The following is a 27897-nucleotide window of genomic DNA, read 5'->3' as shown; positions in this document are numbered from 1 at the left end:
TCAAATGTACCCACAGCTTTCATACAGAGTCCCGAAGGAAGTAAATTGCTCTCATGGCTATAGTTTGATTTATTTAGATTTCAGAAAAGACTTTGGTACTGTTCCACATATGAACCTTCTGATCAACGTATATAGCAATTGGGTATTGATCATTATGCAGCTGAATAAATACATAATTGGTTGACAGTAAGGCGACAAAGTTAATTATTCATAGGAGGCAAAAGTTTCACAAGCACTCCATCGAAGAGGATCAGAAAGATATGGAAGAATATGACTTTCAGCTTTGGTCATCTCCAGATTTCTAATGGTTAATAAAAGAAGTGAAGACTGACAAGGTTCACTAAGTGTATTTGAGGAAATATAAAAGTTATGAGGCTCGGTTGGTTAACTGCAGTTGACTGGACTTAAACTAAGGAGGAAGAGAGACTCAACTGACGTCTATAAATCAGGTTATTGCATTTATAACGTAAATACCAAATCTTTATGACAATTATCTGAGTTACGACGTATTAGGTGTAATAAGCAGATAATGAGGAATAAAGTTAGAAGTAATATTCATTTTTTACGGTTAGATTAGAGCAGAAAATTTATGGAATGGCCTTCCTTAAAGTGTTGAAGCAGAGACAGTGTGAATAGCTTTATGAATGAAATAGATAAATGTCATACACGAAGAATTTTTTTTTTTCATTTTTTTTCCTCGATGAATTTTTTTTTTTTTTTTTCCGGTTCTTTCGATGAACTGTTTTCGGTGAATTTTCTGCATACTCTATACATTTTAAATATACTGAGACCAAAGAATTATTCTAGTGAAATTGTCGGCATGTATGTGAAAGCTAAAAGGAATTAATGTAAGTTAAGTGATCCGTAAATTAATAATAAATAGCTGATAATGGACATTTACCATTATTCTCGTTAGCGCATGTTGATGTCATTACTAGATCAAAAATAAATAAATAAATAATAAAATAAAAAACTAACATCAAAGAGGTTTGTTGTTGGTTTGTCTGGAGAATCACAAAACAGTAATTTAATGATGTTTATAGAAACAGCCGAGCACGTAACAATGGACTGCATGTAAAAAAAAAGAAAAAAAAAAGAGGGTGGTGAAGGATTACAGGCCAGTTGGTCAGTTTTGTATTGAAAACCAATGCATAGTTTCAATACAAAATACTAGTTACATAGTTTCATAGTTAACCATAGTTTCAATATTTTATATTGAAACCATAGTTACAGAATGAAATCAAATATCACATTCGAAAACAGTTGCCTAGCAATCACGCAACACGCACCAAACTTTGTCATATCCTTGAACATTGCTCATAAGTGTGAGAAGAATATTAAAATAACTGGATTTTTTTCTTAAAGAAAGATGTTTGTTTCTATTAACTCAGGAAAATCAATATAATAGCAAAGCAGTTTTTAGTCTTAGGACGCAAAAAGCAGAAATTATAATTACTAATGAAAATTAGTTACTTGGACGTCTAAACATTGAAGAAATGGATTAGCCATATACTGTACATCTTAAAGAAAATTTTGGAGGAAATATTTTAATATTTGCGACTCCAGATTAATACCCTACCATGAACACAAGTTAAAATGCTAACTTGCTAAAAATATTCTTTGAGTTAACATCATTTTGTTGCTAGATATTATTTCTGAGTTGAATTAAACATCATGTGCTTGCGGAAAATTCTGAGTTAATATCGTGTTATTGATGAATGTAACTTTTGCGTTAACATTATCTCGCATTATGGTTTTCTGCTTTATTTCCAGATATTTATAAATAAATGAATTAATTACTAAAGGCTTTTATCATCTCTTCATATTTTAATACGTCATCAGTACTTAAATTCATCAAAAATATTTCATTAAAGCTATGGTGTGTCAGATGTGTCGAGAATGAGATTTAAAATAACTTTAAAAGGATAAAAAGATGTGGAGGTTATTTTTCTTTGATATTAAAATCGGATTCCGGTTCTTTATGATAATAGAGAGGATGTCAAACTTTTATTCTCATTTTCAAAAGTCGAAAATTGTTCTGGTGTCATCAGAAATTGAATTACTACTCACATTCTCAACTGCACAAATTACTGATGTAGAAAGCAGGAAACCAAGGCAGGAAATGATGAGGGGGGGGGGGATCCATGACAAGTTGAATGAAATTAAGCTTACTCTGTCCTCCGATGTAAGCGACCTTACCATATAAGGAAATGTAAAGCACTTTCTCAATATAATATCTTTTGATTCATCTGGAAAAAAAACACAGAGGGAGGAAAAATCAAAATATTAAAGTACTTATTTGAAAGATTACATTAGGACATGAACTAGAAGTAAAGTTTTCATCTAACTATCCAAGTCATTATTGGCCATTGCCAAGATGAGAAACACTTAGCAAAATGGTTCATCGTAAAGTTAATTTTATTCGAATAGTTTTTACAGTGGAGTGGAAACGACAGACCCAAATTAAAACGAGAACTCTGAATTCAAATTAATGACATTTCCTACACTTTTTTCCCCTTCAGCGCTTAGTTGGAAAATGAAAGAAAGCAACAGTGTAAGCACATTTTCATGTTCTTGATTCAAAGTAAAGAGAACACGAGACGTTATTCTTGATGGCAGGCAATTTGGCACCGAGCCAACTATCCAAACTGATAAATTATCGCTGTGTATGAACGTCATCTGGCTTTCTATAAGAAGCGCGTTTATTTTTGGACTGATGCGTTAGTTTAATTTCCGACAAGAACATCTGGCCTGAATTAAGGTACACTAACAAGCAACGCACACATACAAACAAACAAAATTGAGCATCAGATAATGCGAAAGTTTGAATAATTTTCGATATTTTCATTTACAGGCATCTTCGTCATTTTACGGATATTGAGACATTCTCGTTATCGTCAGAGATATTTAGAAAACCTCATAATTATTACGAATATTTGAACATTGTCATCATCACAAATGATTAGACATATTTGTAATCATTGCTATTAAAAATAATCCAAATATATGCACCAGACAGTAACCATTCAGAGGAAGAAATAGAAAATTTCTATGAAGAACTACAACAGGAAATAGATAATCCCCAAAATAGAGAACTCATGATAGTGATGGGAGATTTTAATGCTAAAATAGAACAGTTCACAGCAGACAAAAAAGATGTGATGGGAAAATTTGGATACGGAGAGCTTAACGACAGAGAACAATTACTCCACATCTGTAAAGCAAACGATCTAATGATTACAAACACATTGTTCTATCAACGCCCTAATAATAAATATACATGGACATCCCCAGATGGTAATAAAGAACTGCATAGATTATATCATCATAAACAAACAATGGAAAAGATCGGTAAATAATTTACGAACATTAAGAAGTTTTGATTTTGACACTGACCACGAAATATTAACTGCCAAAGTGAAGATAAAATTCAACAGGAAAAATAACATCAGAAAAGAAGAAAACATCAACCTATCAAAAATAAAAGATAGCTCAAGTAGAAGTCGATTTTTAGAACAGATGTGCTTGAAATTAAAACCCTCCATCTTCCAGAACAGCGGAAAATACTGGGAAGAAGGAAAAGAAACAGTGTTATCAATTGCAAAAGACACTCTAGGTTCCAAACCCAAAATAAACAAAGAGTGGATAACCCAAGAAATCATAGCTACCATAAAAGAGAGGCCAAGATACTTGTAAACCAACAAAACAATGAAGAGAATAGAGAAAAATACAGAGCACTAAAAAATAAAGTTGATAACCTATGCAAAAAAGCCTAAGAAAAATGGTTAGAAGTAAAAGCTAAGAAATGCCAAGAAGCATACCAACAAAACAACCTAAAAGTCTTCCATGATACTGTAAGAGAAATTACAAAGGAATTCTCAGCAAAAGCAGTAACAATGATAAACAACAAGATGACTGAAACCGGGAATATTGAATATATAAGAAAAATCTGGTCAAACCATTTTAAGACTATCTTCCACCAAGGAAACAAAACTACAATGCCAACAATAGAAGAAAATAATGATCACCCAAAAATTTTACAAAAAGAAGTTAGATACGCAATAAAACAGATGAAAAACAATAAAGCACCAGGCATTGATACTATCCCTACCGAACTGTGGTCATATGGAGGCAGCATATCAATAGAATATTGAACAACCTATTCAATAAAATACTACAAACAGGAGAGATCCCAGGTGACTGGAAAGATCATCCCAATATACAAGAACGGAGACAAAAGAGACTGCAGAAATTACAGACCAATCAATTTACTCTCCCACACCTATAAAATATTCATACGAATTATACAAAATAGATTAAAAAACACCTATGAAGAAATGATAGGCATAGAACAAGCTGGTTTCCGAGGAAACTATTCAACAATAGACAATTTTCACATTGCACCAACTAGCAGAGCTCAGCGGGGAAGACCATACAGAACTATATTGTTGTTTTGTGGACTTTAAACAAGCTTTCGATAACATCAACAGAGAAATCCTTCTTAAAATTCTACTAGAAAAAGCAACAGACAAATATATAATACAGTTTCTGATAAAATATTACTCTAAGACAAATGCACTAATTAAAAAGGACACACTCACAATAGAACCCATAGAGATCCAAAAAGGAGTAATGCAAGGATGCCCATTATCCCCATGCCTATTCAACATATATCTAGAAGAAGTTGTAAAGAAGGCAATAGACAATGAGCCTGGAATCAATGTCAATGGTTCAAACATAAATAATATCAAATATGCAGATGATCTCGTCCTTCTTGCAAGAACCCCAAATGAACTACAAAAGTTGATCAACAAGCTAAACGAAACCTGTAAAACATATGACATGACAATAAATATACAAAAGACAAAAGTGATGAAAATAGGGAGGAACGGAACTACCATCTAGCCACCCTAAACGGAGAACAAATAGAACAAGTAGACAACTTCATATACCTTGGATCAAAACTAACAGAAACAATAGATGAACTCAAAACAATCAAACACAGAATAGCGACACGATGGACCACCCTGGGAAAATTACAGAAAATCTGGAAAACAAACAAGATATCAAGCAAGCCAAAATCAAATTATATGAAGCAATAATTATACCAACAGTCATCTATGGAGCAGAAGCGTGGACAGTTAAAAAAGAGAGGAGAAAGAACTGCTGGCATTTGAAATGAAACTTAAGAAAAATGAATAGAACAAGTTGGATAGAAAAGAAAACAAACATCACAGTCAGACAAGAACTATTGTATAAAAAGACAATAATAGAAAAAAATAGAAAACAACTGAGATGGTTTGGACACACTGTACGCATGAACGCAGACAGACTTCCTAACGTCCTAATTAATACTTTTCCAACTGAAAAAAGAAGACCAAGAATTACCTGGATGAAATTAATAAAGAACACCTCGGGATGCAGAACATATAAGGAACTTTTTCGAACAGCAAGGAATAGAGAAGACTGGAAGATCCTGCTCAAGAGAAGACTCAACCCGTCTTAGACGGAAGAAGAAGAAGAAGTAATCATTGCGAATATTTACACATCCTCCTCCTCACCAATTATCAGAAATATTTAGACATCCTCATCAATTATCAGAAATATTTACACATTCTCGTCGCTATCAATGATTATCACGAATATTTACACCACTTCGTCATCATCTCGAATATTGTAAGAGTATCACATCCAGTAATCTTTAATGAAGATGTCCAAAGTTAAACATACAATATTACAAAAATACGAAGTAGCATCTTTAGAAATAAGTGATAAAACACGCATCACAGATCAAGTTAACATTTTTATTTCGTCAGAAATGCGAACGATGTGTTTATAGTCCTTGGAAGAACCATCATGCTTCACAATTCTGGGTCAACTCTCCTTCACAATACAGAATCGAATGAAAGGATGCGTTATTCAGCTGAATCACTTTTGAAGAATAAAAATGCATTCACTGTTGCCCTTATCGGTTTCTATATCTTCTCGCATCCGTGAGTAACATCACTTTTTCAGATGTCTTCTTACTGCAATAAAATATCTCTTTTTGATACAAAATGAATCTAAAGCTCATCTTATTGGAATAAAATTATTTTTCATGCCAAATAGAATATTTTAAAAGAATATTTTTCTTTAAATAATTGATTTTTTTTTTCACTTGCTCAAGTACAGGCTTTTTTCATTGAAGTAAATTAATTTGGATAATTTGACAGAATCAATTAGTATGTAGATAAAAGGTGTTTTTCATACAAGCGAAGGGGAAAGAAGAGGATGGGAGTTTAGGATGAATTTGCTTTGTGAAATAAGAATTTTTTTTAAAGGAGTGAGAGTATCATTGGGAAATGAGATGCTCATGTAATTCTATAAGAACAATTTTAATGAAGCATTCCTTGATCTATTTCATAATTTTTATATGAAGGAATAATTAAAATTTAGTTTATCATTTGAACTAAATCAGTTAAAACAAAAAAAAAGTATTTATCAGATCTTTTAGAGCAAGAAAAAACATCTAGTATGAAATAATTAATGAGAATACTTTTAATTAAAAAAAAGTGACTTCAGTATGGAAAATAAGTCAGCTAATAATCAAGGTGATCTATTACACATCCGGAGACAGAAGTGAGAAACAGCAACTGAGATCTCTCGAGATCTAAAATAAGGGCAAACTTCTGATAATCTTCAATGAGTTTTATATTTAAATTTATATTGGTTTCTAATAGCAGAGATTGGATGCATCATTTTTATCTCTGCAAAGCCTAAAGGAGTTGCGATAAATAAGACTTTACCTTTTGTTTAGCTTCTAGATTATTTTGATGTTCTTTACGAAGACATTAATTACTTCAGCAAATCATCTGTGAACAGATTGCCATCTAAACAGGGAAAGAGGATTACCGAGTTCTATTTTAACTGACAATTACTTTCCCACTTTTTTCACTTCATTAAGCTTAGTTGAAACACTAATAAGAAAATTAAAGAATTTACTTCGTTCTCAACACACTTTTAATTATGTGAAGTTTTAATTAGAAAATGCATTCTTTCGCCTTTAGGATTTCTTGTAAGAAGAGTCCAATGTACCGGAACATGCACTTTTAAGGGATAGTCGCCTAATTGTCATCGCGATTGACTTTTGAAGGTGATGTTTCTCTTTAAATATGGTGTTTACATGTAATTTCAATATTTTATCTCTGGTATTTATTTGTTATCTCAACGACACATTGCAATAATTTTGAATTCCAGAAAATGGTTCTTTTTTTTTTCTTTTTCACTCTTCTTTCTTTTGTAAAACAGACAAAAGGTATGAAAATAAACAGTGTATAACAACATATATTTTCGACTAATCGAAGTCAAATAATACAATGAAACCATTTGTCTGTTTAGTAAATTTTCTACAATAATAAATATAATTAAATACGTTAATAAATATAAATACAATTAAAATATACTATTAATTTTTATAACAAATACAGAAATGAAAACCTTGAAATTCCAAATTAAATAAAATATATAATAAAAATTGCAATACTAATACTTTTAGAAATAAAGCAGAGAAAATCAGTGGGTCATGTACCAAGATGACCAAGAAATTCGACTTAAGATTATATACACCTCTGAGTGAAGTCGGTAAGAAAACGATGCGAGACTAGACACACTAAAAGGCAGAGATAAGTATAATTAGAAAGACAGTGAAACAGATAAAGGAGAGGAAAGAGAGAGAACAGATTAGGAAAGAAGAACGTGGCCAAAGGCTCCAAGGAAACGTGAAGGATCGGTGAGTTAAAAATAATGCAGTAATGCTAGTGTACTTGGCTTACTGTTAAAATATATTTGAACTCGAATTTTTTAAAAATTAATGTAAGCTATTCTACCCTTTTCAAAAGCTAATTTATGTAAACGATTTCTGTTTGTATGTGTTGTTGAAAAACGTAGAGCCTGAATCAGCAAAATTAATCCTAAGATTGCATATTTATTATTAGGTTCTTTCTTTATGGAATAATTTTAATATATAAATAACTTCTGTAAGAAAAACGTCACTAAAATCATATTTTGAAACAAATATTTCTTTATAAATTAGTCATTAAAATGCAATAAAAAGACTTTTTTTTTATTACAAGCTCTTCAAGTGAATTGCAGCATCTCCCAAAGAATTTTATTAAAATAAACAGGAAAGAAACAAATATACAGTGGCTATAAGGGAAAATAATTAACAAATGCTTAGAAAAATCTATAAAAAGCGAAGTGGAAATGGAATAGTATAATATAACACAAATGAAATTCTAGAAAAGACCAGAAGCTGATTAAAAGGAAAACTAAAAACTGTAGACGATGTAATTAAAGAAATAATCAGAATAAAAAAAAAAAAAAAAAAGAAACATGCTACAAATGTTTAGGCAGCGAAAAATTTGAATTTAAAATAGAATAGAAAAGAATAGCGGCATATCCAAATATCGATTGGGTAGAAGTAAAATCTCATGAGAAGAATGGAAGTGGATTTATTGAGCTGTTGCGAGACAACTTCCTCAAGCAGCATGTGACAGAAGGAACTCGAGGTCAAAGAGTGTTAGATTTGATTATGGTGTTTCAGTTAAATACGTAACTATTCCGATTCCAGTTGGTGATGACAGTGATCGTTTGGCACTCAATTGGGAAGAAGTGACTAAGTTTATGGATATTCCATTCAGAAAAAGGTGAACGCCCTGAACTAAAAAGCAGGAAATTATCACCAACTGAGGAGAAGTCGAGAAGAATTTATACTGAGTTCAGTGGAATGGCATCGGTTGATGGATGTGAAGAATATGGACAGTGCACGGAAAGCATTTAAAAAATACTTAAATGCTGCAATATCAGAATGTATCCCGAGAGTTCGAAGAATAAATAAAATACGAGTCAAATGGATGTGTAATCTTATTAAGCAAGAGATTCGTAAGAAAAAGTTGATGTGGAAGGAATATCGTGTGCATAAGGATGATGTTAGTTATGAAAATTATAAACATCAGGCTAGAATAGTCACAACTGTTGTACGGAAAGCAAAGTCTGAGTATGAAAAGAAGCTGGCTCTGCGTGCTAAAGACAACCCACAAGAATTCTATCGCTGCAAGTAAAAGAAAGAACGAATTTAAAAGAAAAACTACTGAATGCAGATGGTGTGAGGGTTACCGATGCAGAAGAGATTGTTCAAATAATGAGTGCTCATTTTGCTAAAGCAATCAACCTGGTGTATGAAATATTGAGTTTTCACTGCTACCTCTTCACTGAATAAAGAAATTCACGAGTATGAAGATGAAGTATTAGAGCCGTTGCACAAACTGAATAAAAATTCAGCAATAGGGACTGATGGGATATCAACACATGTGCTAAAAGAGTGTTCAGCTGAACTGGCTATTCCTTTGACCAGGCTGCTTAATATAAGTCAGACCAGGGAAGATTCTGCAGGATTAGAAAGAATGTATGGTAATACCATTGCATAAGGGTGGTGCAAAGACCGATGTATCCAACTATCGAACAATTAGTATCTCATGAGTGGTGGTGAAGATTTTGGATAAAATGGTTAGGACTCGCATTGAGAAACGGGTTGACAGTGAATCTCTACTTTGCAATGAACAACATGGGATTATTAAGGGAAGATCATGTTATACCAACTAGCTCACATTTTATAATAGCGTTACCATTGAACTAGACAAGAGGAATAGACACACCATGATACTTTTGAAAGTTTGCTAAGGCTTTTAACAAAATACAGCATGGAAGACTTGCATAAATTGGAGAATATGGCTTTGGATTATAAAATATTAGCGTGGATAAGATTATGGCTGACTGACAGATACCAAAAAGTGGTATACGGGGTATGTGAGTCTGCAAGATTTAAAATAACTAGTAGTGTACTTAAAGCTCTTGGTCCACTGTTATTCAATCTGTATATTAATGATATTGGGAAGGATTTGACACGCGACATACAGATGATCTAAAGATAGGTGGGTAATCAGGAATGCTGCTGATATGCAGAACTTGAAGAATGATTTCAATAGGCTGGAATTGTGGGCATGGGAAAATGGATGTCAGTTCAATGTTAGTAAATGCAAAGTCATTCACTTCGGCGTGATTAGATATCCAGTGTCGTATTATATTGGTAGGATTGTGCTAGAAAAAACTGATGAGGCTAGGGATCTTGGATAGATAGGAAGTTGAAGTTCAGGGACAGATTGCAAATACAACTCAAAAGATAATTCCAATACTGAAACGAACCATATAAACGAACCAAACGAACCGTTCACATGTAATGATAATGATGTCATTTTGCCTCTTTACAAGGCGTTGATAAGATCTCACTTGGACTGTTGTGCGCAGGTCTGGTTTCCGTTGTGTTTCTGATATATTGGAGAGTTTTCTAAAATGATATCAGGATTGTGGAATACTGATTATGAACACGGATTGAGAATTTGTAGATTGCAAACAGGAGAAAGAGGAGTGATATGATTGAGACTTGCAAACTTCTGAAAGGATCATACACGATTTCAATTGATGGACTTTTTCAATTTATGGAGGGTGAAGAGAGGACAGATATCCTTGGAAGCTGAGAATGAATGCCGCTAACAAGAGGATGAGGGCTAGATTTTTCTCTCATAGGGTGGTACGTGATTGGAGTGGACTGCCTTTGGATGTTTTATGTGCAGGCAGTGCGAATGAATTCAAGAGAAGTATGATAGCTGGTGCCTTTAGTATGTGGCCTCCCTCGATGAGCCTCTGGAAGTCTATCTTAATAATAATAATATTTAAGAGAGAGAGAGAGAAAGAGAGGTAAAAAAAATACAGGCAATTGGAATACATTTGTTTCCAATTTAGGACATATGTATAAAATAAGACCCTTCACATATAAAAGTTTGGAGCATCTCAGCACCCAACTCTATAGAAAAAGTAAATACAAGCAGTAAAGTAAAAACAACAGAATTATGGACTTAAAGTAATTAAACAACTGGCAAAAAATGGAAATGATTATATTAAAACAGTAGAATAATTAGAAATTATTGTACTGGAAAGTTTAAAAATTAGTACAGCAATGCCTCGATTAGTGCGCCTAATGCGTTCTTTAAAACAGTCGCATTAATCGAATATAATAACCTATGGGGAAAAGTATAATTCTTTCCTCAAATTTCTTTTTTGACCCTTAATTTTTTTATAAAAGAATTAAGGTATGTCTCAGGGCCTAGTTAAAGGAAAACCATGAAGCTGAAAGACAATAAAACATATTCAGAATATAAATTTTATTATTCTACTTTTTAACAAAGAATTGAGCTAACGTAGTTTGGCGGGCATTTCGTTTCTTTTTTTCACACAACCGACGGTATGGCCCTATTGCCTCTTCTGCAAATTTTACTGCTTCTCTCTTCATCAGGGTCAGTCTCGAAGTATTGCTGCTTAAAAACTTCGATTGTACGAAAAATATTTTCAAATTGTTTCTGTGAAATTTCTTTTGGCTGACTATTAGTGGTTAAAGTTTCTTCGGGATCTTCCCGCTGTGCATCTAAATTTAGCAGGTCGGAATCACTCAATACTTCAGAATGAGATTTAATTAACTCTTGGACGTTATCATTGAAGGGGAGAAAGAAATGAAGGACGTACGAATTGGTCGCCAACACGCTAAATCACGTGCTTTATAGATAAAATTTCCCAACTGTTATACAAGCAAAATAGTTACCACTTTAAAAACTACAATGATCATAAAAGAGAAGTTAATTTTCTGACATGTAATAATAAACAACTCATCCCGGAAGACGGATTGATTACCCTATTATCGGAATGGATTCTCCTTTTTGTGACATGCGCAGAAGTGTCGAAGGGTCTCGAATCTGTGGGCGTACATAAATTTTGGCGGTAAAAATTTGGAACATAGTGTACATGAAAATAGTGTGGTATGCCATTAAAAATAACTTTATAAAATGTTTTAAATCGGTAACTAAATTATTTCATTCTGATGAGTGATTTTTTAAAATAGTTAGCCATAAAAATGTATAGATAGAAAATTTTTTAAATCTGTAACATTTATTTAAGATGTATATAGGTGCACTAATCGAATTTGGGTATCGAAAAAAAACCGCGCATTAATTGAGGAATTACTGTACCAGTATTTGAATAGCAACAATTATTTAATAGTAGGAATAGTTTAATATTGTAATTGATAAAGAACTAAGGTCCTAACTGGCGTCATGTATTGTTGGATAAACAGAGAGTTAACAAGTATTAATTTGATCTTAAAATGACTGTTGCATATTTTTTGGTAAATTGATACAGCCATCCTTGTTGAGGTTTGGGAAATACTTTAAAGGTGTTGATTCCAAAACCAATCTTTCCGATTTATAATTTCTGTGTAGATCTTTTGTCACCATCTGATCGGGTGCTAGTCCCGACCTACCAAAACAATTATTATTATTCATTATTATGATAATAAATAATCCAAGTGTCGTCTGATCAGGGCTTTGTACAATGGAATGACGTAGTTTATCTCTACAGGTCGGCGTCCTTCTCAGCAATCCTCTGGGTTACCTTCACCTTTACAATATGTTCCTGAATTTCAAGTTTCTATCTATCGTAAACATAAATCTCTTGTTCCTCCCCCCACTCCCTCCAGTACTGCTCCTCCAATCGAGTATGCATTCTCCCAACGATGTATCTCAAACTTCAACACTTGACATTTAGTTGAATTAAACTGACTCCCATTCATTTGCCGGTCTGTCCAGTTTATTCAAATACTTTTTCAGGGTTGCCACATCTGCACTATTATTACTAATAACCCTTCCCAGCTTCACATCATCTGCAAAGAATGCAACCAGCTGACAATGTCATTGACATTAAAGTTAACCAATACTGGCCCCAGTACTGAGCCCTACGGGACCACCCCCTTGTAACATTCTGTTTCCTTGATAATGCCTTCCTATAAACAACTTTCTAATACCTATCAGACAGCCAATCCTGAATCCAGTTCACTAACCTGATATCTAAACCCATGTGTTGCAACTTAAATATCAGCTTATCATGTGGCACCCTGTCAAATGCCTTTGCAAAAAAAAAAAAAAAAAGGCAGAATATGTCTTTCCATCATCAACCTCTATTGTGCTTTGTTGTAAAAGGCAATCATATTATTAAAGCAAGAGCATCCCTTAACAAATCCATGTTGACTCTCATAGATAACATTACCCTCATCTGCCCAAAGCTGTATATGATCCCTCACTAATCGCTCCAAGATCTCAACTACTGGTGGAATACAACCTGGTCTATAGTTTGCCACTTCCGGTCTGCTACCACCCTTGCAACGGCACTATCTTACCCTCCTCCCACTACTTGAGCACCTTTCCTTGGCCACTCTCTTATCGAAAAGTCAGGTCAATGGTTGAAATCATCAGAGGAAGATAAGCTCAGAATTAGATAAATATACAGGATTAAGATTTAGGAAGAACTCATTATTTTTAAACAAAGTTTATTCAATAGGGAATCCCTTAAAGAATGGAAGAGAAAAAGTCATTCCTACTTATTAATAATAATAACAAAGAGGACCCTCAGAATTAGCTATACGCATTCTGAATTCTGTTACAAATTTAAAAATAAATACTCTACAGATATTCTGGAAGCACAGAATGCTTCCAATTTAGTAAAATTTATCTAAAGAAACATCACATTTATTGAATTTGAAAAAAAAAAAGCATTCGATAAGGTAAAAAGAAAAATTATATTTAGCAAGAATGGGATTATGAGAATGAAATATAAATACGACTGAACTAGGAACTATTTGTCGTCTTGGAGAGAAATAAACCAATGAGTTAGAAAGTGATGTTGTATATTTAAATGAAGTAATTATTTATAATTTATAACAGAAAAATCAAACCATAAAGGTATTAAATTATTCTCCAATGTGGATTCAAACATACCTCTCTTTGCTAATGACCAGGTGTTAAATGCAGATTATGAAGAGAATCCCGAGAAAGCTATTCTCAATCTAAAAGAAATAGCAGAAGATTTCGGAATGATAATCCCAACAGAAAAATCGAGAACATTTGCCTTTAAAGGTCAAGATATAAGTTGAAGGGATACATAACAAGATTTTAGAACGAATTAATTATTTAACATATTTAGATAATTAATTATTTAGATAAAAATTTGGTCAAAATTTGATCAAAAACAAAAAAAGCAAACAAGTAAGGGTTAATAAGTAAAAATGAAATTTATGAGAAAAACAGCAAAATATATTATATTTGATCATAAAAGAAATAATAAAAGAATTAAACTAGGAGCCAATTAATAAAGAGAAAATAAAAACACAGTTAGATGGAGCATGTTAAATGAATACATAGAGAAAAACAGCCAAACAAGTATTCCATTATGAATTATCTGGAAAAAGAAAAACCAGATCATCCACCCAAACAAGAGTCTTCCGAGGCCATAACAAAATGCCTGAATTGCATGATGATGACGATATATAACCACTCCTGGTTGTATGTAATGCTACCTTAAAGTGAATATTATAGCAAGAATTGAGATCACTTTTGAAATGTAATGGTCTCAAAATGTAATAATAAGGTGAAAAAATTCACGAAGGATGTATCATTCAGATAACGAATAAAAACATAACACATTGATCAACAGGAATATAGCCATGTTGAGCATGGCTATATTCAGTAGCAAACGAGGTAGTTTAAAATAGTTACAAAATGTAATAACCTCTTTATCACAAGAATAAATGTCTTGAGAGAAAGAAGCGTTCAGGTTGGAGACAACGCCCTACGATCAATAACGGAAAAATATAGGTTTTAAGGCACATGGGGAAAAGACAAAGACCAGCACGCTACTAACAAACAAAACAAGAACCCATCAGGTGAACAAAAACAGTCTTTTGATTTCAGCGAAAGATGAATTATTACAATAATCGGTTATGTTTGAAAGAATTCGTTATGTTTTTCATCGAAAGATGGTGCATTGTATGAAGAGACAGTTTTTCAAGGAATTGCATGAAGGTTTGTTATATGTGGCACATCACTGCTAAATTAGATGGGTCAGTCGAATTCACAGACAGAGAGAGAGAGCTGTCACTTGCGATATTGAAGTGCATGTATTTCTACGTACATTCCGAGAAGATAAATAAAAAAAAATCCTTTGCTGCTCCTGTACATCGATTCCTCTACTCCACGGTGAAATAAAATAGCTTATCTACTGTTTCTTTTTCGCATGTATATGGTGATCGCCAGACTGAAGTTCAACCTGTCTAGTCAGATTATCGAAAAAAGCAATTCTTTCGGCTCCTTCCTCCTATTTTGGAGCAGCTTCGGTAAGCTGTAATCAGATATCGAAGTGGGAAGGGAGGGGAGGAAGTAGAATCTCCGAGGAGTTACCTGATAGCCGGATAGCTTTTGTCCATCACGCTACCGATCGCACGAGTTTGATCGAAATATTTCGTGATCCACTTAAGCCTATTTCTGTCATAGTAAGTACAACAGAGAAGGTAACAGAACCGGACTGGAGTCTGGATAAGGAAATGAAAGTCAGACAACAGATAAGACTAGTAGATTGATAGACTTTTTTATTTAGCTTGATAAAATATACATTTACGTACGCTTTAAAAAAAAACTGTTTACATTTTAAAATTCATGTCGATTAAAATAAGACGATAATATATTTAAAGCGGGGGAGGGGGGAAGTGTGGGATGCATGTTCCTTCTTATAAAAGAGTGGCAAGCGAGATGTGTGGTCATCAAGAGTACCGCGTCGAACAGATTTCCATCTTGATGTGGAGTTATATACATTGAATAGTACAGTCTAGAAGAAAGTTCTACTATTTGGATTCTACTCTTCACTGAATCGAACCTTGTTCTATGTGGTGGATATATTGAATGAAGACTTACTTCTGGTGCCCAAAAGTAGGCCAAACATATGGTTTATCTCAGATTTAGTGACTGATGCTGATTGTCATGGAAATTCAGATAGTAGCTTTTGCAGTAGTGTAGAGAATGTTACACAGTCTGTGATCTATAAGAGTAGATATTTCTTGGCTGTGTTTGGCCGCATTTACAGTAGTAGAAGCACTCTGGAATATTTCACAATTGCGTTGTTTACAAGACAAGTCAGTCATTCATAGTCTAGAAATTTTTGAAAACAGACAAAGATCCGAATGTTGCTTCTGAATTCGTAGAGAATTGCTGGTGTTGGCAGGATTGCACAGCCTTCAATTTATGTGTGTGTGTCTGCTCTGGTAATTACTGTCTCGTGAAGTCTCTTATGTTGGTGGAGAGGGAGGAGAATACATATTGGACAGCTGAATGCTGTTAATTAAAGAAGTCGTGTGTTTTCTTCTAGTAGATAAGTAGAAGGCAACAAAAAGAAATCAGATAGCATAATTTTTAAAGAAGTCTCGTGGATATTCTTCATGTAGATTTGAAAGCCTTGATGTTGTACGGTCTGGAAAAGCTTTTATCATGGTGATATTTTAAGGATACTTATGACATAAAGATTGTATAATATAAGCACGTACACACAAGAAAGATATTTAATTAACCAAATATTTCGGTCTGGAAATAGCAGACCATCTTCAGTGGCACTACGAGAAGAGTTTTTAAAAAATATAAGGTGGAATACTAACAATAGATCGTAAATAGAAATAGAAAGCCGCGTGATGTTATATCACTAAGTATTAAAGGGAATATTTTTAAGCAGAGACAGGATTGAATTAAAAATATTAATTAATAATTTCAATGATTTTAAATAACATAAAATTAATATGAATTAATGAGTTATCCTGATTAGACTTTCCCAGATTTTTGATACAGATATACAGTCATTCCGATTCAGATTAGGACGATGGAGTAAGGCCTCTACCCTTTTTTTTTTTTTTTTGAATAAACGTTCAAATTTATAACGAGATCTATGTAAGAGGCGAGTTTTTGACCAAAGGATGTTGTAGTTAGTTTCTATTCCGTGCTGAGCCAATCCAGATTTTTCAGGTTTGTTGTGATGAATGGAGGATCGATGTCTAATCTGGGAAAGTCTAATCAGGATAACTCATTAATTGATATTATGTTATTTAAAATTATTGAAATTATTAATTAATATTTTTAATTCAGTCATGTCTCTGCTTAAAAATATTTCTCTTTAATACTTAGTGATATAACATCAAGCGGCTTGTTCTATTTATAAATGATCTGTTGTTAATATTCCACCTTATATTTTCTTAAAACTGTTCTTGTAGTGCCACTGAAGATGGTCTGCAATTTTCAGACCGAAATATTTGGCTAATTAAATATCTTTCTTGTGTGTACGTGCTTATCATGGTGGTCTACTTATTATTGGATTGGATATTGAATTACTATTCTATGTAGATAGATTTATGGTTTATTTAACATCATGCATGGTTAATGTTCGTATTTTAAGTAATTAATACATTATCAATCCTGCTAAACTGATGTATTTATAATACTAATTACATTTTAACCATGTTTCGTACCATTCAGCTATCCTTAATTTTATCGAATTTAGCATATGCTTAATTGAAAATCAGTTTTATTGAAAAAATGGTGAAAAGCTTCATATTCTACAAGGATAAACATCTTTATCAATTTCTTGCATCACACTGTCGTTCTGGATTTTCTTGCAGTCTCCAGTGATACCACCTTACAACAGGAGGCCATCTCTCTGCTTGCTGAAGATCTGAAGTGGCTTTACAAAACGCTCTTTGATCTGTAAAGAGTTTCATGAACTATTTGAACTTCTTTAGTCCACCAGCCATACTAATCACACTTTAACCTCACTAATTCCACCTGGACCTTAAAAACTATTAACACCATCATTTTAATCTCTTTGCAAAGGGACTTGAAAAATATTAATATACCTTTTTAAGGTTTTAAGGAACACCATCATAGATTAGGTTTAGGGCAGGAATCTTAAAAATAAAAAGAATTACAATACCATGTCTTATTATTTTCTTAGTTTTCGCCCAGAATACCAACAGTTGAAACGTCTTTTCATATTCAGCACTCGAATGGGGAACAGAATGAATAGTCGTACAGAGCGCATGCATTTCTCGTGCATTCGTACTCATCCACGCCATCAGCCATTCTTTGTTATAGCATATTTCGCTGGTAGTATAGTATCATGAGATGCAATCTAAGGACATTGGCAAATTACATCTAGAGTACTACCTGTTTTGCTTGGTCACCAGGATCTGATTATGAGCAGAGGTAACAATTTCCTTTCTCTTATGATTCTGGGATGTTTCAGAATACCATTCATGCAGAGTGATTAAGCTTGTTCTTACGTGTATTTGCGATAGGATAGCAGATTGAAGATTCTTGATCTGGTCGACCATATAGTTCTCCAGAAGATTCATTCCAAAGATCTGAACGTGACGTGATGCACATCCTACCACGTAGTACTAAGGCCCAAAATTATGTGGTAATACTTATTCATTCCAGATACTTGCACAATCTTCGGACACTTTGTTGCTTCTAGAAAGAAATTCAAGCCGCCGAATGAAAGAGCGTCATCTTAACAAATATACAAGAAATGCAACGGTATCATTAGCGATACTGAGTGATATATAGATATCCCCTAAGGGAGTTGATTTCATACATTGAAGAATGTCAGTTAGAGGAATATTTTACAGAAGATTACGCTGAATCGTTCCTGTTTGATTTGTGCAAGATTGTTTATATTATCATAGTGCAGAATAGATAATCAACAGTAGAATGCTAATGTAATGTGGCATCCAGTTGAAATTTCTACTATCACCGGGTTAACATAGTCTGTAGATAAATGCTTTGGAGCAATTGGAATAACGATATATACTTGTGCTCCGATTTCGTTGTAGGAAGGATGAACATTATCTAGGTGTATTTGTCACCTGAAGCTAGGTTAACAGAGTGGATAGCGCAGACATCGTGACTTTTTCTCTCGGGTTTTCTCCAAACAACTAACGTCTATTTTTTTCTAGAACATAGATCACTGATTGCAGAACACACTAACTAGTAGCATAATAGTGTATGGAGATATGATTTAGTATTACAGGGTGTCATGTAAAGCATATTACGACTAATACAGGTCTTTTGGTCCAATCTTTGAAAAAAATACGCAGAATCAGTGCTTAAAATATTAGAAACATACCAATCCGTGAGTGTATATTAATGGAATCGACGAATAACAACGAGTGACGAGTATACACGAAAGTTGTGAAGGCAAGATCTTCATTCAAGTGTGATAATGGACAGAATTTGGGATCCTAGTGATTCGAGCCAAAAATAAATGGCAGAAGAGCCAATAAAAATAGCTTGGACGCTGTTCTGATAGGATGATCACATGCAGCATTGTCTCTGACATAACAGTGATCATATGATAAACGAAGCACATCAAGCCAAAGTTGGGCATCTGAACGGAAACAGCTGATTGATGCAAGATCGACAGAAGTATAAAGCCCAGTAGAGTGCTGGAGTTGTACAAACGTATGCAGTATAATCATAAATTGTGAGAAAATCTGAACTCACGATGCTTCGAACACTGTCTGGAATGGGATATAGCATTAAGTCAAACATTGAGGGCATCCATCCTGTCCATCAATAACAGGTAAGATAGGATAAAGGATCGTTGCTACTGGACAAAGAACTGCTGAAGGAATAAGGTTCCCTGACTGACTCACTTTAGTTGATGAAGTTGTCGCAAACAGGAGGTAAGGATATGACAAAATGCACACATCAGGTTTGAGCATAACGATGCAAATCGATGGCAGGTGAGGTTGATCGTTTGAGGCATCTCTTCCTGAAACTCCTTATGCCACCCAATACCAAGGATCAATAGATTGAGGCCTGCCAATCACACCCATGTTGACCATAGACCTTGTACGCGATTGCCACTTCCAAAGGCTCAAAGATTAAGCACCATGTCAAAGGACAAGTTCGGCACTAATAGTTACAAGAAGACCAGGAAGGTGATAGACTTAATGGAATGTGGTTCCATCAGTTCCGGGATCTTCATCCCCTACAGAAGGTTTGGTACATGTTCGCGACAGAAACACACCGACTGAAATTTCATAAAACTGCACGAATTCAAAGTGTCCATCTAGAGTGAGATATCTTCAAAGGGTTTTTAGAATTTCTTGCATCCGCCGTAACATATCAAATGTGTTCTTAAGGCGTTAACAAATATATAATTAATTGTTGCATTTCAGATCGTGCTCAAAAGTTTCTTAAATAGATTCTGCCATTTTTAAAGTACATTTGAAAAAAAAAAAATCTTTCGAAAAAATTGTTTTTTAGGATTTTTTTAAAAAACTTAACTATTAAGCTGTGTTTTATAAAAAAAATAAAGACTGAGAATTTAAATCTCATGAAAATCTTTATGCATGTTATTTGCATTGAAGCAAAAGGACAAGACGATATTCCCCGTTTGACCCTCATGAATTCTTGACAAAAACATTGTCTGAAATACTGAAAAGTTCAGGCAGTGTTTTCCTATAAAAAATGTGGAAAAATTAGGTGAGAATCTTAGATCTAGAATAATTACAAAAGTATTCATGGGTTGACGAAGTGTGGAAGGCTGATAAATTCGAAAAAAAAAAAAAAAATAGATAATATGAAAATCATATGGTTAGTTACGAACTCTAAACAGAGATAAGATTAAAAATTGTACGAAACAAACTGATGAGAGAAAACGTACGCCATTATTGTGTCAGAAATACTTGACCGATTATTTTACTAATTAAATACAAAAACTAATATTTTATTACTATAGACATTTATAAACGTGACATATATGTTGGTTTCGTGGTCACATTTATGACAATAGGTAAGCAGAGAAAAGAATGCTAAGCGCACGATAGTGGATTTTTTTTTTTTTGGAAACTCAACTTTTTAAAAATTTAAAAAAAGATGAACAGAACAGTCTATTTTACTAGTATTAGTTTAGGATAAGGACCACGAGATGATGACAAACATTTGTGGTCCCATTTTGAGCTTTCGTCTACATCTGTAGTCTCTACAGATGTAGACGAAATCTGTCAATTTTTTTTTTTTTTTTTTTGTTCCCCAAAAATAGAGTGGAAAAACTCCAGATTAATACAAATTGAACTTTAACAAACAACCAAATTAAAAACAATCAAAGCCATAAAAAATTTGCCGGTAATCAAAAAAAAAAAAAAAAAAGAACAAAAATATAAAAGGCAACTGTGTGCATAAAATCTAATTAAATTAAATCAGTTCGCAGAATAAAATAAATACTTAAAGTAAATATTTTAAAGATGGTATTTTAGAGATAATATTCCTTCTAAAATAGTTAAATTATTTTTGTCTTTCTTAAAACAACGCATTTCAGGCATATATGTGAAGGTAAAGGTTTACTCCATGGCTTACGGTGAGCCATGTTCCAGCGACCTTTTCGTGCTTCCCAATCACCACTATAAATTCTTGTAGCTATTTCAGGTTACTCTTGACGGTTAGTGGGATAGAGTAAACACTCGACGTGTGCACGTGCTTCCTGGTACACTCATTCTGCTGCATGGTTGTAAAATCGATCGGAGAGAGAGGACTGAACCATTTTAGACGAGAGGGGGCAACAAAGACGAAGAGGGTTTGAACAATATCCTTTCCGAGATATTTTCGCGAGAAAAAAAAAACATCTCTCTCTCTCTCTCTCTCTCTCTCTCCATCTAGCTCAAGATTTCTAAATCGTTCTTAATTTTTAACTGGGAAACGAAATACATTAAAAAGTAATTACAATCAGGGATGGTGCCAATGGCGATGGTTGCCGAGATAATTTTGTTACCATCCATCCATACGTAATAACTTTAAATTAAACGCTATCCATCCCTAAAGTGATGTCAAGGGTGGTGTTTAGTTGGTTGCGCTAGTAGCTGATGCGTTCTTGATTACAATTAAGAAAATGTGAAATATGACAGCAAAAAGTTCCACTCTTTCTTAAAATTTAATTGCAATTCCTTTCCGACTCTTGTATATCCATAGAAATAAACTTCTAACGAAATAACACATGAATTAAAACCACAGAAAATCTATTAGAGATGGATTAAATCATTTCCCCCCTCCATCTCTAATAGATTTCTGTTTAAATATATATCCATAAAGAGTATACAGTACTAAACTAGAGACGTCTATCTAAATAGACTCATAGCGTGTAGCAGAGTAGGCATTCTCAGGATGTTGTGTAATATTTCGCGTATACTTCAATGCTCATTTTGCTATGTGTAAAATTCCCCAACTGCATGACACAGCTTCTTTGTAGAGTTGGTTCACTGTTTCTTTAATGACCAAACAGAACTTTTACACAGTTGAAAGTATTGTGACTCATCTTGTTATGGCAAAAGAATTATAAAAATACAACACAATAGCGGATTCAGGATGACAACATAGTATTGTCACCATATGGTACACTCCCGACTGACTACAAGTTTATCCACTGCTTTAATCATGGGAATGTGCTCATGGATAAACAGCTCGAGACTGCTCGGCGAAGTGCAACAATATATACGCTTGCTACCACGCCATTGGTACTGGGTTTACTATGAGCTCACTGCGTTACGTAGCGGCTAATTATTGAAGAGGACTCGAGCTGCGCTTCACTAATAACAACGGGATCAGATTTAATCCAAGATTTCAACCATTTAATTCAAGAGCTCAACGGAAGCGCTCGGCAGGATATTCCTAAATACAGGAATATTGGTTTTCAGTATCCTATATTACTTTGGTATCTACATTCAGGAATCCAATAATTATAAATGATTGCTTATAAAATTTAATGTATTCATTCGTTTATTATTTATATATTGACGATCGTCATTTTCAGTCTCTCAAAACGACGTTGGTTTTCTTTCGAATATGGAGAATCAAGAAATAAGCTTTATTTATTTATTTTTTAACTGGCGATGTTATTAATCAGTAATATGTTGACCTTTCTGAAATGTACGAATATGATTCTGTAAGACTCAGATGGTCAAAATAGTCCTGAGCGAATTGGAATAATTCGCTCAGGACTATTTTGACCATCTACTTTTACCATCTCAGGACTATTCACTGGTTGAGGTTTTTTGTTACACGCTTACAGAATTAATCTTAGCAGCGATTCCCAGCACTTTATTATATGACTTTTCGAGCTCATTGATGATCTTTATTATATTATATTAAGGACATTTTAATATGTTATATGGTAGGATTATTTTTATTTATTTATCATTAACTCTGTTTCTTTTTATTATTTTTCAAGGAACATCTTGTGTCAGGAATATAGTTTCGTTATTTATTAACCTATTAAACTTTAACGAGGGACACTGCTAGAAGGAATGTCTTTTCCATTTGTTTGTAATGATGTTCGTATGAAATCGCGTTAAAAGAAAATGCATCTAATCCAAATCGTGTAAATCGAGGAATTGGTGGCTTATAACAGAAATTCGAAGAATCGCTGTGACGTCGGATAAACGTTTTCTTAATCTCCGAAATAAGAAAAATATGCAAGATATACTGAAAACTGAGTAGGGGGGACGCGTGATTTTTCTAACATCGAGATTGACAATGATACTAATCCCAGAACGTAATGGAAAATACATCAGATAACCGAAGATATCTCAAACACCACCAAGCTATGCTAAAATATCGAAATATCAGAGAAGTTTGAAACATGGTTGAAGTGAAAAACAAAAACTAGAATAATGCAAACCCCACTTTCAATTCATTTCATGCGTAAATGGAACATAAGACGGAAAAGAACAAGGAAAATCCTAGGAATTCATATGAAGAAAACCGAAATATCTTGAGTAGGTTAAAAGAAAAATTTCTTCCTAGGAAATTTCTTGAGCAGAGCTCCAGAACTGCCTACAACGCCTAAACCCTCGTGGAGTAAATCACCTGCGAGCATTCGAGTAAGATTGGCTCTTTTCTGCCGGTACCAGCGGCGATATGTCAGTTTGGTGTCATGAACCTGGGGGCTGTCGTGACAGCCGGAAACCGCAGCAGGGACGATCGATGAAACAACGGACGTCCTGATACCTTTAACGGGGGGGGGAGGTCTGCCCGACGTGCGTGCACGGATTCTGTTTATATCCCCCCCCCCTCCCATCTCTTTCTCTTCCTCCTCCTCTTCTCCGAGCGCCGTGCACGAAGATATTCGTAGAGCGGAAATAACAGCGCAGAATTAGTTTGCTAGAGGCTCTCGAAGCGATGGGTTTCCTCCCCGTACCGGACTGCGGACACCATGGGAAGATAAACAGGTTTGCAAGTGCGGTCTGTTTATCTGAGTCCCGCAGTCAGTGAGAAGTTCGGGGGGCATCAATGTGAAGGATGTGGAAAAGGGGAAATCATCTCGATAGAAAGCGGTATTTGTGTCAGGTGTTATGCGAGGAAGGGAGCCTCATTCATTGGAGGGTGATTTCGATTATGTGGAAAACATTTGTTTTACGAGCACTACAATGTGTGCAGAGTTAAATAGTAAATATTGTTGTGTACTTTACCAATACACTTTTGTGAATGGTGGCGCCTAAATAAGCCTTTTGGAGAGAATTCTAAAGGCGGTGCATGTGTTCCGATGTTCCAAGTCGGGCATCTCATCAGATGCACAGTCTCTCTCACACACACGCGCGCGCACGTTACACGACGATGAACTGGTTGACCAGAAACAGAGCAAAAGTTCCCGATGCTGAACTAGATAAACCAAACTTCAAAGAGGGTTATTTTAATCAGAAATCTGCTTTTTAAAATGTGTCAAAAGGCGTGTAACCTTAATCACTCAATCATAGCGATTCATATTTTGATAAAACATTAAACAAAAGACTCAGAATGGAGAGAACTAATACTTAATTCCTTCTCAGCACTCCTCATATAGTCTAATATTTATCACCAAGAATAAAGAAGTAAAAAAAGAAGGCGAGGTTGATTAGATAACTGTAAATAGTGCGCAGTTCTTGTGAACTGCTAAGAGAGGGTACTTCAAAACATGACACAAGTTGAGAGATAAGCGATGGGTTGCAAGGATAAAGCTGCAAATGCGAATAAAATCAGTAAAAGTTTTGTATGTGGACAAGTTAATGGCTTTATTCGTATGAAATCATTAATTATTTCTTGTTTTTATGATTTGTTAATGTGGCTGCTAAATTATTCCTCTCTTCCAAAATTATTCTAATGCCTTTCGGCTGAACTGTTTAAAATATTGACAGAAAATGCTGTGATTGTTTGTGAGATGCATTAAGTTAGTTTATTTATACTTGGCTAACACAACTAAATTTTGTACTAATTGTCGAGTTGAAATCGTACCTAGAAATTCACATTAATCGAAGTAGCTTTTGGAAGGCTTCTCTGCAACACACCAAACATATCTGAAGCAATGTTTGCATTATTACTTAAATATAAAGAGCCAATAGGCTTCATTTCGGTGATATAAACATTATTTAAATTAAGGGGATATTAAATCCCACATGTTTTTAATGTCATCGTATTTTAATAACAATGTTTGCATTATTGTTTTTAATTGTTTCAAATCATTACTTGTTTCCACAAACTAGTTGTTATATCGTATATTATATTGTTAATATTGTCTAATCAAAGCAAAACTAACAGGAATTTCTCTCATTCCGCTCATACAAAATGTTTCCTTACGTAAAAATAAATACTTGCGGTTCTGGGAATAAATTAGTACGTCTTTCATAACAGATGCTCAGGTAACAATGTAGCTTTCTCGTGATGCTCTGCATAATATATGAGGCACGTTCTGTATTGTTGACGTCATTGACTGCATCTGTGACTCGATGCATTTTGTTATTTGTGAAATATGAATGTCAGCATGCTTTTTTTCAGTTGAAGTCGACGAAATATTTAATCATATTTGATATTTTCTCAACATGTTAGAGGCTATTGTGAAACAAGAATCTTACATATTTAACTTAATAAACAAACCCTGCTGCCATCTTTGGGATCCAAGCAAGTATCGTAATACACACACACACACACATAGATTTCGTTAAACAGATGGTTACAGAAAATTGCTTTAAATTTTAATAAGAAAAACCATAGAAAGGCTTTTAAAATCTCCTCTGAGGAAAAAATGTTTTTTTAGATAGCCTGTAACAAAACCTCGCAATAAGAATGTGCCTCACGCTTCTAACCTCGCCTCAGGCTCAAAAGACGTTTTTCGTTCTTTCATTATACATGCGCTCAAGTGAAATCGAATACTTTGTCGTTCGTTCTTCACCTTCTGGTCAAGCAGCATAGTTCGGAACTTCGGCTGGTATCACGTTCTACCACTCGCATCTCCCCCCCCCCCTCCTCACCCGCCCACACATTGTGTATGTGTGGGTGGGTGAGGAGATATTAATCAATCAGATAATATGATTGATTAATAGGTTATGAAATAATCTCAATATTTTATACCTTTTAAATAAAAATATTTAAAAAACATATTTTTAAGACATTTTAAGTTGTTTTTTTTTTAATATTCAAACATTAAGAGTTTACGAATTTATTTAACTTTTAAATAATACACGTTTTAAATTTCACATTTCTGAAGTTAATCATTGATCTTCATATTATCCACCAATGGGGCGAGGACAACCTTGTTACGTTCAATTCCACCAAAACACAGCCCTACTTTTTCTCGCTCAAAAGAGATCTCAAGTCACCTACTCTTTCTCTCAGTAATACACAAATCACCAGACAAGATCAGATCTCTTAGCTAGGACTAACGTTTACCTCCAGTCTTTCCTGGCATAAACACATCACATCAAGAGACTCCTCGGTATCCAAGAAACTTGGCATTCTCTTTCGTTCAAGAGCCTGTTTTACACCCAATCAACTCTTCACTATATACAAATCCCAAATTCGACCATGCATAGAATACTGCTCACATGTTTGGGGTGGTGAACCTAAAACTTCCCTTCAGAGGCGTACAATTAGGCTCATAGATGATCCCTCTTATAGACTTACTTCAACGTTTATCTTACGAACGCAGTGTTTCAGTACTTCTCTTATGCTTTATGCACTTGTTACTTAAAAATATTGTTAATAAGAGCAGTAAGACACTTATTTCAAGTTACATGCAGACAGTCTTTTTCTAAAAAATGGAATATATCTATAAAAAGTGCACGGATCCAACATTATTATTTTTATCACATATAAAGTCTTATATCACGTATAAAGTCATCACATGCTGTATATCAAAATTAAAGTCTTTTAGTTTTTCAAATGTGGTTGAAGCATTTAACAATGGATCTGATAAAGAAGACAACAAATAATCAGCACGCCATATTATTAATTTAACAATGAAGTAACGTTTTTATTCAGTGAATAACCAAAAGAAATTAGAACAATATCTTTTGAATGTTTATTTTATTTTATTTTTGCAGATCTAAGTTTAGCAAATATCAGACGCTTTATATTGCAACAAAGAGGAAAACAATGATTTATTTAACATTTAAACAACAACAACAGCGTTTTAAATTTCATATTTTTGAGGTTAATCATATTTTAATAACCTTTAATTAGAGGTAGATTAGACGCCACTTAACTAGAGAAGCAATAACAATGGAATGCTTGGTAGACACGTTTCTCGTGTGAGTCTGTCTGTTTCGAAAGAGAACACGTGATGGGGTCTGGTTAACTTCAGCGAGAGACTCTCGTCAAATAAGCACGCTCGTAAGTATTTAAAGTAACCAATCAGGAGGATCGTGCGAAATTATGCATTGGTGGAAACGGTCTAGATGTTCTATCTTACTCACACTTTCTCTTTATTATCTGTACTATTTCTTTAATGCCAGATTCGCGTTCCTTATGCAAAATTCTCGATCATAAAAGTTCATCACATATCACATACATCTGCAGACGTCTCCTGATATCTACTTATCCGTTAAATTATACTTCACAAGAAATTATATTCTTTTTATCTTTT

The 27897-nt window shown here is 34.1% G+C and overlaps 1 protein-coding gene across 2 annotated transcripts in view; it reads left to right on the top strand.

The window, feature by feature from the left end:
* The window catches only part of LOC150106387 (uncharacterized), a 240657-nt gene that overhangs the window by 177723 nt on the left and 35037 nt on the right, over nucleotides 1-27897 (top strand). For both annotated transcript variants that reach the window (XM_090393111.1, XM_090393112.1), the window contains exon 2: nucleotides 7535-7768. The gene's annotated coding sequence lies outside the window, so the exon portion shown is untranslated. The remainder of the gene's footprint in view (nucleotides 1-7534; nucleotides 7769-27897) is intronic.

The sequence above is a fragment of the Typopeltis vanoorti genome, chromosome 5 (genome assembly GCF_054136105.1).
Source record: "Typopeltis vanoorti isolate ZY-2024b chromosome 5, IOZ_Tvanoo_1.0, whole genome shotgun sequence".
Classification (NCBI taxonomy): Eukaryota; Metazoa; Arthropoda; class Arachnida; order Uropygi; family Thelyphonidae; genus Typopeltis; species Typopeltis vanoorti.
This window is presented reverse-complemented; position numbering and strand designations above follow the sequence as displayed.